Source organism: Ailuropoda melanoleuca, chromosome 13 (assembly GCF_002007445.2).
Source record: "Ailuropoda melanoleuca isolate Jingjing chromosome 13, ASM200744v2, whole genome shotgun sequence".
Lineage (NCBI taxonomy): Eukaryota > Metazoa > Chordata > Mammalia > Carnivora > Ursidae > Ailuropoda > Ailuropoda melanoleuca.
In genome coordinates, this window is record NC_048230.1 from 6,207,256 (window position 1) to 6,220,121 (window position 12,866).

Sequence of the window (12,866 nt, forward strand, 5' to 3'; positions counted from 1 at the left end):
GCTGCGCCGAGCCTGTTCCCGGGTTCCCTCACCTCTCCGAGGGGGCTCTGCCGGGCAAAAGGGAGAGTCAGCCTCGTTCGAGGCTTGGGGATAGGGCCCTGGCCCTTTCCCGCCGAGACGTCGCCGAGGCCGGAGGTGTGTGCGGAGTTCCAGCTCTTTGCCCTCCGGCCCCGAGAGCCTGCAGGTAGTAGTTGCTGTTGTCACGGCCGCTTCTCTGCGGGCGACTAGCGTCTCTGAGGTCTTGGCGGAGCAGGCTCTGGAGAACCAGCTGTGTCTGTGCTATGGGAACCCGGTCGGGACTCAGCCCGGTGTTCCTTCTCATCCGTGCACACCCTCCAGTGTACCTCTTTCTCCATGTATCTTTCTCCCCAGCCCCGCGCTCCTCCCACAGATGCCTGTAGGTGACACATCTCAAGCCCTGAGAGACAAGCCAGTGTTCCTTGTCTTATTTACAGGCCGCCTCCTCAAAGGATTGTGAGGGGGTCGGATTCCTGCGCTCAGCCTGCACTTTTTGCCTTGGCAAACCCCTGGGTTGGTTTCTGATGGGCCACCAAACCCCTCTCTTCTCTTGGTGGAGGCAGGTGCTAATAGTATGGGTTCCAGAGAAAGGGGTGGGGCATCCCCAGGTCCTTCCCCTGGTGAAATGTGGCTACCAGGTTAGGGAAAAGGGAATCTCAAAATGGGGAAGGTGACCAGTTGTGTGTATATCAGACCTTTGCTGTAGGGATCTCTGTCTCCCTGTGACTATCAAACTCAGCCTTGGTGGAGCCCTTGGGTCACTGCCATTGACTGGGGTCTTGCCTTAAGCCAGGCACCAGCTTACCCAGATAGACTGGCCCAAACCTGACCCTGCTCAGCTGGCATCCATGAAATGCTGCTTCTGTGCCCAGGTGCTGGTATACAGCGACACTTCCCTGCCCCTAAGGTGTTTGCAGGCTGTAGGGAGACTGAAAACCTGGGCCGACACTTCCCTGCCCCTAAGGTGTTTGCAGGCTGTAGGGAGACTGAAAACCTGGGCCGAATTGTTCCCTGCCCAACTGCCCTGAGCCCTTAGGCACCATGATCTGGGTTGTCTCTGAGGTCCCTGTGACTTCCTGCAGGAATGGGGGAAGCCAGGGAAGAACTTAGGACTTGCAGCAGGCATCATGGCTTGGGGAATTCCTCTTGGGGAACAGCTTTGTTATTTGGGGGACCCGGGCTTTGGTGGAGGGGGTGGGGTGCCCGACTAAGGCCAGCAGAGAGATAAGACTGTGCCTAGGGAGGGACCTGACTAGCCAGGCCAGGTGAGCCAGCGGGAGATATGACCTTTGGCCCAAGGAAGACCAGCAGGAGAGACTATCTTTAAAAGGACCTTTTGTCAAGTAAGGGAAGAAAAGAAGAAATCGCCTGAAGCAGCTTGCCTTGGGGAGGCTCTGGGCTGCAGCCTGAGAAGTTCCTAGTGGATATTCCCCTGGCCCCCACACTCGCCCATCCTTCCCTCTCTTCAGAGGGCTTTTCCCCTCCCTCGGCACCCTGACCCCTTTGTGGCCTGCTACCCCCCTCTCTACGGGTGGGACAAATGGCCCCCAGGTCTAGGGCTTTCTCTTCAGCCCTTCTGGAGCCCTCCTGGCTCTCACCCTCCTGCACACCCCCCCCCGCCCCCGTTCCCCTCCAGGTGACTACAAACTTCCTTCCCTAGGGCTGGCAGTCCCTCTTCTGAGCTGGCCTTTTATGCCAAGGGATGTTTCACAGCTGATCTTGCTTACAATTTTACTTCAGTTTATACATTTTAGCTGTGGGTAGGGTGGGGGTGGAGGTGGAGGGGGTGGGAAAGGCTCCCAATAAAATATCAGGTGAGTGATTCCTGGAAGGCAGACATCTCAGGACCTTGAATGGGGGAGGGACAGTCTGGCCCTGTTCTCTGTCTTCTGGCATAGGGCTCAGTGCATTTTGAAAAGGAAGCATCTTTATCTGGTCTGCCTGCTGCCTGGTGTTGGCAGTGGGTCTCCGTCAGTGCCTTGGCTTTGCCAGCCATGGAGGACCCCTGGGGGTGGGCTCTGTTTTCCTCTGGGTCTGCTGTGTTTGCTCTTGACTCAGGAATGGGGCATCGAAGGTGTCAAATCACTGGCCTTTCCAAAGAGGAAGACTGCTTGGGTCTTCCCGCTGCCGGGTCTGCCCCCACCCAGCACGTTGTCCAGCACGTGCACTGCCTCCATCAGACTCAGTGCTGGGTGCTTGGGTCCGGCAGCAGACAGCAGCAGCAGTCCCTGCCTTTGTGCAGTGCATGGCGGCTGGTTGGGCGGGGGGTGGCGCCCCGGGGCGGCCGGGCCGCAAACAGGGCAGTGGGTGCTGTGGATTTAGAGTGGGCAGGAAGTCCTCGATGAGAAGGTGGCCTCTTGACTAAAAGAGGTTCAGGCTGAGGGAGCCGCCCCTGCAAAGGCCCTGAGGTGGTACCACTGCTGATAAGGGAGGCTGCTTCGATTGGGGAGGGATCAAGGTGGGGGGGGCACTGGCTCACAGGGATCGGGAGGGCCTCTCATGCCACCAAGGGAGTGCCTGGACCCCAGGAGAACGGGAGGAGACGAACAGCACACAGTCGAGATCAGAAATCCATGGGTGCAAAACGCACTTCCTTGCTCTGCCCTCGGCAGACCCTTGCTTTTGAGCGGTTTGGGCACTGGGGCTTTTTTTTTTTTAAGATTTTACTTATTTATTTGACACAGAGAGCACAAGCAGGGGGACTGGGAGAGAGAGAAGCAGGTTCTACACCAACTGAGCCACCCAGCATCCCGCACTGAGGCATTTCTGGAGAAGTGTGTGCCTGTGGCCGTTGCTGCTGTGGACTTCCCTGCCCGCAGCCTGGCTCAGGTCGGAGAAGCCTGTCCCTGTGAGTGTGGAACCCGTTCTTGCCGGGTGTTATTTCCACCACACAGATCCTGCCTGGTGATGGACGCACGATGGTGTGTCAGCAGGCAGGGTGCCGCTGGGCCCACCTCCCTGTTCCCACGGGTCCACGCTAGAGGGGTGCAGCCAGGCTGCCCCCACCCCTGTCGTCTCCTTCTTGGGCTCCCAGCCTCCCCAGGCCCCAAGGTGCTCCAGCCTTTGTTTCGCTTGCACAGGCAGCACACTTCTGGGCCCTGGTCTTCTGAGAAGCCTACTCACCTACCTGGGCAGCAGCTTTGGGTCTGATCTCTGTCCAGCCTAGGCCCCCAGAGAGAGAGAGAGAGAGAGAGTGTGTGTGTGTGTGTGTGTGTTCACACAGGGAAAAAGGGGGCAACCAGAAATGTGTACGTCTTGGAGGTTTGCGTGGAGGCCCAGAGCTGTGGGGTCTGCATGACCTCTGGCCCCGGCCCCCTCTGGCAGGCTGGTGCTAGTAACACCAATGTTTCCAACCCCACTTCTCGACTTCCTTCAAGAAATGGGAAGTTTTCCGACTGTTGGCCATATTCTTAATTGATTCAACCTGTTTCATCTTCCCAGACAAGTGGGTTCTTTCCCAGCAATGTAAACACGATTCAAATGAAAACAAAGCTCCGTGGCAGTTATTACTAATAGTGGTGACCCTGCTTCTGGGAGCCTTTCTCTTTTAAGGGACCAGAAAGAGGAAGGCCCGCATGGCACTCGAGTGTGGGAGAGTGGGTGGGAGCTCTCGCTGTCTTGAGTCATCTGCCGTCACCCCCACCGTCCTCTGCGCTCTGCAAGTCTCGCAGCGTGAAAAGGGAACCTGTGCTTCAGGAGCCCGTGTGGTCTGCAGCGGACTTGGGGTGGGGGGTGGGTGCGGGGGCAGGGTCTGCTCTCTGCCCCAGACTTCAGTCTCCCTCTTCAGATTGGAGAGATAGTAGGAGCTGCTGTCTCCTGCCCGCTCACTGCTTCTCCTGGGAGAGACACCCACCTCCAAACATGGGTGCCTCCCTCCCGGGCTCAGCCACCCAGTGCCTGTTTTCTTCAAGTAGAAAAAAAATGTTCTGGAGCCAGGAAACACATGTGTGTAGGCCCTGGCTCTGTGGCTTTCTCAGTCTGGGACGTCAGGCAAGCCGCCTCACCTTCCTGGGCCTCTGTGGGCTGCTGGTGAAGGTAAAATGAGCCCCTGCCACCTGACAAGCCCAGAGTGGGTTCTGACTCGGGCTCAGTGGCGCCTGGTGCGTGTGGTTAGACAGCCAGAGGGCAGGATAGCCTGGTGCCCAGGGAGTCAGGCAGCCTGTGTTCAAGTCCTGCCTCGGCCGGTGGCTGCTTGCAGAATCTCCGACTATTTACCCTTTCTGTGCCTCGCGGCCCTTCTAGGTAAAAGGAGGATGATGCTAGTCCCTCCCTCGGAAGGTGCTTCTGTGGATCCCCACGTAAATGTACGAAAAGTGCTTCGAACCCTGCCTGGCATCTGAGGGAGCTAAGCTTCCCTGCAAGCTTCTGGTGGTTTGATTCTTGCGACTGATAACCTTCACGCCTAACAGAATTTCTAACAGAATTCCTCCAGGGGCGGTGTCCGAGCAGAGGCAGGAAAGTGGTGGAGGAGAAACTCCAGGATATGAGGGCCTTTACAGGAGGAGGGCAACGCCACTTCCTCCGCCGCTGTGTTTTTTAGATAAACCAGGTCTGCCTCTGCAGGTGCAGACTCGGGCTGGCGCCCAGCGTGGCGATCCGGGAGTGAGCTGCCAGGCACGTCCCCAGGTGACAGGCAGCTCCCCGGGGCTTGGTGTGGGGCCGCGCACCTGATCCTTCCTTCCTACCCTGCCAAGGGGAGGGGGCCGCCCCTCTGCCCACCCTGCCTTCGCCGGCAGCTAGGGCCTGTCCATCTGTCTGCCTGTGCCGGCTGGAAAGCCAGCCTGGAGCAGTGTGCCCGGCTGCCACTGCCGGCCCCCAGCGTCTTATTAAAGCGTTGAGACTCTGGCCACCCTCAGGTCCCCAAAGATCGGGCGAGGGTCCAGACAGAGGTGCGGACTGTCAGCCTCCGGGCCCTGTTGCGTGACTGCCCTTGGCTGTGTCGCAAGGAGCAAGGCTACCTGTTGGTCTAGCTCAGCTGCTCTGCAGTCTGCAGCTCCCCGGAGGCGGAGCGGGCCGGGCGGCTGGCAGGCGGGTGGTGACCGGGCCGGCTCGCTGCTAATGTTAAGTAACCTTGAATGAAAGCCTCCTGGTCAAATGAGGATTCTTGTTGACAGGCAGGTCTGGCCCGCACATTTTTGTGTGATTATCTGCATGGTTGTGTGGGTTATTAGCAAAGAAGGATCTCTCAGCAGCCAGGCGAGCGTGTGTGTGTGCATTTGTGCACGTGCACGCGAGTTGTCCTCCATCCCCCAAGTCCTGCACACAGTCTAGGGAACTGGGCCTGACTCCCCACTCCCCACTTATAGTCACGCTGTACTTGATAGATTCTAAGACACTTTTTCCCCCCACGTTTTAGCATCTCGAGCTGGTACGTGTCGTCCATTCGCTGGTGTGCTGTCGTTTCATCGGCAGCGCTGTTTCTTTCTCGGTGTACGTGGAATAACAGTGCATCTTAAAATCAAAGGCATCTTGGATTTAATTAAACACAGAAACTAGGTAACCTCTAGAGAGCTTATGTAACCTGCCCAGTTTCTTCAAGGAAGGGAGTAGAGCCACCTTGTAGTGTTGGGAGGGTTATGTGAGGGGACACTCGCTATGATGTGGTTCCGGGGAATGAGGTTGGACCCCAGGCTGACCTGGGCTCCGATTCCCGCCTTACTGCGCACGAGCTGTGTGACCTTGGGGGAGAAGAGCAACTTCTCTGAGCCTCACGTGCTTCCTCTGTCAGATGTGGATCCTGGCTCCACAGTTGTCATGATGGTGTGTAAGGCATCTTTCCCTGTCTCTCTCTTGCTGGGTCTCATCTGAGGTCTCACTGCCCTGTTCCAACTGGACCAGGAGGGAAAGTGAGGGCAGAGAGCGGGTTACTGGCCTTCCCAGGGTAGCAGAGGGAGCGGGGTATTATTTATGGGCTTCTTGACTCAGTTTCTCATCCCTGAACATCATCTTTTACCTTCCTTCCTTTCCCTCCTCTTCCCACTTTGCCGAGTTTTCATTTTCACATGTGTTTCCTTTTACCCATTCTCCTTCCAGTCCCTCTCCTCTCCCTTTCTGTAAAATCGCCCCACATGCAGCCTCTTTGACGCTCCCCATGGAGGGGAAGGGGCGGGGAGCTCTGCCTCATGGCCAGGGTGGCACAGGCCCCAGGAGCCTCCACTGGCAGTCATCCATGGTCTCATGTGCTGTGGTCCCTGCAGCCTTCCACTCAAGCCCATGTTCGGTGCCACCTGCCTTGCTGCCTCCTGTGCCTGTGACCTCCATGGCCCGACCCGAGAGGCTATTCCAGCACTCTAGGTTGGACACTGCCATCACCGAGAGTAGTCAGTCTTTTCTGTACCCTTTGTGATGCATTAAAATCAGACCTTTTCACATCCTATCCCTGTTGGCTGTGTGACCTTTTGCAGGTTACTTAACCTCTCTGAGCCTGAGTTTTCCCATCTGAATGGTGGTCGATGCACAAAAGTACCCGGTACATACTAAGTGCTTAATAGATGTATTCTTTCCTGGTCCTCCTCAAATGATTAAGACCACTTTATGTTTCTTTAGGGCTCTGGGACACAGATGGAGGAGTTCGGGGCCGGGAACTTCAGGGGTGGAGGCACAGGAACCAGTGTGAGCGGGATGCATCGGGCAGCCCGGCTAGCCTGGGGGAGGGAATGGGGTGAGCTGCCAGGACCTCCACGCCTTTGGGGAGTGAGGTTGACAAGGCAGGCTGCTCGCTGAGAGAGCAGTGGGCTAAGTGTGAGGCACTGGATGACAGCCATGTGGGGATACCCATCTGAAAGTGGGCCACCCCAAGCAGGGCCTCAGCGAGAGAGGCTGGCTGGAGGGAGACTCTCAGAGCAGGCGGTGGTTCCAAACCTCGTTCTCGTCACAGGTCCCTCTGTCTCTCCCCCTCTCGAGATCCTGATGAAAGCCGGTACCCACCTCCCTCAGTTTTGTGTACGGTGGTGGGGTTCCCAGCCCCCTCCCTGATGAAGTGCTCTTAGGGCTCTGGCACAAGGGTGGACCCCTGTCCTTTGTGTGTGGCAAGGCATCATTCATACGATGAATTCAGCAGCCCTGAGAGAAACAGGGCTGGGGTTGGGGGCACAACTTTGTTACAGAGGGCCCGTCACAGCTGGTGTGGTGGCCCGTTGGGATCCCCCCCAGGAAGCATGGCTACCACACAGCTCCTTACTGGGGACGGGGAACCAGTGGGTCAGTCGTGCCAATGCTGGGATGGGAAAATTTCCCCCTTGGGTAATCCCTCTCTCCCTGAAGTGGTAGGTAGGGGCTGGGGAGGTGAGGATAACGCCACCTTGTGCAGCGAGCCGGGGAGAGAGTCATGGGAGCAGAGAAGTGCTCATGGGCTTGTGCCTAGAGATGGCTATAGGGCTCTAGTTGCTCGGTTCTGGGCTGGGGGAGGTGTGCAGGGAGGGGAAGGACTGGCCTCCCGGACACAGTGACTTTCTGACTCGGGCTTGTTTAGGGACAGGCCTTTGTGGCATGGGGAGGAGTTGTGTCGGGCATAAGGAGCCAAAGCGTGGGGGTGGTGATCATGTGAGACCAGAGCTTGGGGTACAAGGGGAGGGGATTGGCATGATCATGTCCTGAGGATGAGACGAGCTGGCCGGGGCTGTGTGTGCTGGGCTCAGACAGGGCCTGGTTTTGTGGCCATTGGGGAGCTCATGAGTTCTTTGATGGACGGTCCATAGCCTTGTACTCTGCCTGGCCACCTCCTGCCCTCTGAGCCCCAAGCTGTGGCTCATGGTCAGACCCAGAGCTCTCACCTGTTCCTACTGCGGGACAGCCTGGGAAGGGACCCGAGCTGGCTCCACCTCCCCGGGCTGTGGCTGCACTCTGGCCAGTGAGGCTCTGGTGAGCCTGCGTGTGAGAGAGCAGCCCTGAGGACGCCCGGCCCGAGGAGCTGGACCTGGCAGAGGCAGAAGGACAGGAGGGAGCACCTGACCGGAGCCTGCTGGGAGCACTGCTGGGGCTCTGGGCTGATGGGAGGTGCCTGAAGGTTATAAAAGTCAAGGCAGGGCTGGCTGTGGGAGGGGGCGGGGGAGTTGCCTGGTCCTTGGCCTGCCTGATCCCAGTCTGTCTGCCCTGGAAGCTCTGGCCGTTGGCTGTGGGTGAACACAGGCACACTCCGCTTGGCCTTCCCAACCTGAGGGTTTCTGTGCAAAGAAGGGGGTGAGGTGGGTACCTGCCCCAGCTCTAGACGGTCGGGTAGCTCTGTTCAGGTGTGCTGTCCTTGAGGCAGACCGTGGGCTCTCCCTGGGAAGTTCACGTCCCCTCATTTGAGGGTGCCCCCTGAAGGAATACTGCTCCGCCTACCCGGCTGAGCTGGCCTGGGCCACTGCAGCCCATCCCAGGCTCCTCTTTATGCTCTCCTTAGCATGATGGCAAAACATGGAGCCCCCAAAGCGAGCCCCACAAACTCTTGACTGTGTGAGTAATTAAGCCCTCACTTCAAACATCCACATCTTTAAAAGCTATAATTTGTGGCCCAAAATAGCTGCCTGTTCAAAGAGCCAGGAGAGCCCTTGATGTGTGCCCCTTTCCACCTGCAGCCTGTTAATCGCCTTTGACAATTGAGTTGCCCGACCCCTGGCTGTGGTTTTCTGAGCAGCAGGTCCAGTGGCCGGGTGGGAGCTGCTGCTTCCCAGAGTGTACTTGGGAGATCTTTTTTGGGAATTTAGATGGGGGTGATTGATGTCCGGGGGTTCCTGGTTCAGGTTCACGCGGCTCTAGCCTTTTTGCGTGACAACAGGGCTGTAGAGAAAAATCGCAGCATGACCTCAGGGAAAGGTAGATTCAACTCCATGGGTACCGGGTCCTTACCTGTAAGGAGGAGACCGTATTTTCATGCAGGGACTTTGGGGGAAGAAGGTGAGACCACCTTGGTAAAGCACAGAGCAGACACTGGCCGCGTGGTGGGTGCTCCCGTGCGTCCCCTTCCCCCAGCCGGCCTCTTGGTGTAGACTGGTCTTGTGGATTCGGGTAGGTGCTTGTGGGGGGGACTCGGCTCACAGGAAACACCTCCCTTGACCTGTAGCTTCTCCATCAGCTGACATGCCTGGAATTCTTGGGGCTGGCTGCTGGGCTTGGTTTCCAGATGTGGAAGCAATTTAAGTTCTGTTTTCCTAATCCCCAACAGTTTGCCTCTTAAGTCCACGCTCTCACTTGAAAACCAAGACTGTTGGCTCTGTTCGGGGGCAGGGGTTAGGCCAGATGGCCTCTTGGGATCCTTTCTGCTCAGGAGGTGGGTGTCCTGAGGCACTCAGATCTGGGACCCAGGGCTTTGTTAGGACCGCCCTACCCCGTCAAGGGCTTGGTCCCTACGGGAACAGAAGTTCACCCTGGGGCCACCTCCCCTGTGGTTTTTTCCTTGGAGATGGGTCACTTAGCCAGATGCAGTTGCAGGACCTGCCTGACCCTGCACAGCCGGCCTTGGAGGGGGAGGCGGGCTCCAGTTCTGGCTGTGTCGGAGGGAGTCTGGGGTCCCGGCCGAGCAAGGTGCCCACGTGTCCCAGGAGTGGTGAAGGCCCTCCTTCCCAAACTGACCACAGTGGAGGGAAGAAGTCTGCTCTGGATTTCAAGTCACCCAAAATACCGTCTGGCATGGAGAAACTGGTAATATCTTGCTCAATTACGGAGAGCTCCTGGCCACAGAGGTGGCCTGTCCCAGGTCAGACTGTTTCCAGGGCTGTGCATGGGCACGGGCTTGTGGTTCCAGGCCTAACTGCTGATCTCTTCTCTTGTAAACCAGTCACTGTTTAGGTAAAATCACTCTTACATTTGTATCCTAACTACACTAAATACAGTTCCGGGCAAACAGAAATCGCCTTTGCAGTTTTAAAGGTCTCTGGCTGAACTCCACCTACGCCCTCCTTTAAGATTAAAATGTAATACCTGTACTGTTGAGGGAACACGAGATAACTTTGGTTTATCTGTAGCGTGTTTATGAAGCATCATCCTCATCATCACAGATCACCAAACTTCAGCTTCGGCAGGATACGGCTCTAGAAGTGGCCGTCTCTCAAAGTAATCACGAGAGAGAAGGCAACGTTTCTTTTGAGGGGAGACAAATGAAGCCCCAGTCTCTCGACGAGGTTCTAGAGATCCAGCAGTTCTCTTTGGAGGTTGAACTGAATTGACCTGGAAGGAATTCGCCTTTATGATCAGGGTGGGAAGGTGGGGGACAAATCCCGGTGGGGCCGAGGGTCTCTATACAGGCTTCCGAGTGGGGGAAGGGAAAGGTGGGGGCCGGCGAACAACCGAGTACCACAGACCGACTGCCTTGAACAACGGAGATGAATTTGTTCACAATTCTGGAGGCCAGCCTTCAGGATCAAGGTGTCAGCAGGGTTGGTTTCTTCTGAGGCCTCTCCCCTTGGCCTGCAGATGGCTGTCTTCTCCCTGTGTCTTCACATGGTTTGTGTGTGTGTGTCTGTCCTAATCTCCTACTCTTCATAAGGATGCCAGGCGATTGAATTAGGGCCCACCACAATGCCCTCATTTTAATACAATTGCCTCTCTAAAGATGCTATGTCCAAATACAGTCACACTCTAAGGTACTGGGGTTGGGACTTTAACATGTGAATTTGGGGGGTGACGGGACACAGTTCATCCACAACAGAAAGTTCTCTGGAGCCGTCCTCCAAGGGGAGGAGAACAACGGTTGTGAGCAGAGCCCAGCATCTTGGAAGGGCCCTGAGTGGAGGGGATGGGAGGCAGCTCGGCCCACAGACACAGGCCCACTCTTGATGATGAGCCCCCTGGGGTGGCTCTTGGCCAAGTGCTATCTTCGGAAGGTTCCAGTGTCTGACTCACGGTTTGCCTTCTAGAGCCTGAGCCATCAGTGCCGCCTGATCTGATCATTCGGAACCTCCTCATTCAGCTCGTGGGGGTTTTGACCCTTGGGGTTGTGTCGGCCCAGCAGGCTCCCTGTTCCTGTGACTCTGTCTCTGGGGTGTTGGCCGCCTTTAAGGATGGCTTCACTTCGCATATTCCTTTTTTTTTTTTTTAAAGTTTTTTTAATTTATTTATTCAACAGAGATAGAGACAGCCAGCGAGAGAGGGAACACAAGCAGGGGGAGTGGGAGAGGAAGAAGCCGGCTCATAGAGGAAGAGCCTGATGTGGGGCTCGATCCCATAACGCCGGGATCACGCCCTGAGCCGAAGGCAGACGCTTAACCGCTGTGCCACCCAGGCGCCCCACGCATATTCCTTTTAATTGGAGCTAAACTTGTCAGAGATTTTACACTTTTCCTTAACCAGTTCAGCAAGTTTGGGGCAACTATCTTTCGTGTTTTATGTATATATCTTTCTGCTAACATACTGAAAAAACAAAAGTAAGACCTGTGAGAACCAATTATGGGAAGCCATTGAGGGTGGGGCCACCAAATGTGTGTAACTCCCCAAGGTTTTGCCTGAAGCACCCCCTCCCAGCCCCCGTGGTTCCAGAGCCCACCACCCAGCCCCTCCAGCGGCCAGGTCTCCCTCAGCCACACAAGAGGACCCCCACGGTGTTTCACGTGGAGCCCAAACTGGCCCCTGCAACCAGGGCAGACCAGGATGGAGCTGGTTGTGGGGGAAGACTGCCCCAGCAAGGATTTGCACACCCCAGTTGCCCTCCAGTGCTGCGGCCATATTGGCTTTATCTCTCCATGTAACTTTTTTTCCCTAAACCACTTCAAACAAAATTAGGCAAGGTGTTACCAAAACTAAGGATATTTCTCCTTCGTAATTATTGGCAAGCACAATTAGCCAGCATCATTCCCTAATATCACCCAATATCTAGTCCATACTCTAGCTTCCATTTTGACACCAGTAGGTCTTGCTAGCGAGGTGGTGGTTTGCTTATTTGTTTGAGCTGGGATCTAGTCAAGGTTAACGCTTAGCTCTTCTGTCTCTTGGTTAATCTAAAACAACAGTTCTCACAGTGTGGTCCTGGGACCATCAGCATCACCCAAGAACTTGTTAGAAATGCACCTTTTATTTTTTTATTTTTTTTATTTTTTATTTTTAGATTTTTATTTATTTATTTATTTGACAGAGATAGAGACAGCCAGTGAGAGAGGGAACACAAGCAGGGGGAGTGGGAGAGGAAGAAGCAGGCTCATAGCAGAAGAGCCTGATGTGGGGCTCGATCCCATAACGCCGGGATCACGCCCTGAGCCGAAGGCAGACGCTTAACCGCTGTGCCACCCAGGCGCCCCAGAAATGCACCTCTTAAAGATTTTATTTATTTGAGTGAGAGCCAGAGAGTGAGCCCAAGTAGAGGGGAGGAGTAGAGGCAGAAGCAGACCCCCCACTAAGGGAGCCCGAGGATGTGGGGCTCGGTCCCAGGACCCTGGGATCATGACCTGAGCTGAAGGCAGACACAGAACTAACTGAGGCTCCCAGGTGCCCCTAGCAGGGGTTAGATCTTAAGGCTTGATTAGAATTGAGCAGGGGAGGCTCTGTCCTTCATCTTGTGTCCCATCAGGAGGCCATGTCTCAGTGTTCCCAATTAGTGATGCTAGGTTTGATCACTGTATTAAAGGGACAATAGCGTATTTTCTCCACGGTCGAGGTATTGGGGGGGATAGAGGGTGTTTGGAGGGTGTCGGGTGGTTCTTTGGTACTGTGCCAGCATCCAGTTCCTCATCAATCTGCCATCCAATGGTTTATTCTACCGCTGGGGACAGCGTGTGATGTGCATCGGGTCTCGTTTGCGTGGTTCACACCTTCCGTCTCCCTTCTAATTCTTTTGTTTGCCTGCTCCATGAGTTACCGGAGAGAGATGAATTACAATCTCCACCTTTATGCAATCTTGTATTTGAAAGTAATCTCTCTGCCTGGCGTGGGGCTTGAAC

At 55.8% G+C, this 12,866-nt stretch overlaps 1 protein-coding gene across 2 annotated transcripts in view; it reads left to right on the forward strand.

The window, feature by feature from the left end:
- Window positions 1-12,866, forward strand: part of RAB11FIP4 (RAB11 family interacting protein 4) — an 80,688-nt gene that overhangs the window by 43,548 nt on the left and 24,274 nt on the right. The window lies entirely within an intron of this gene.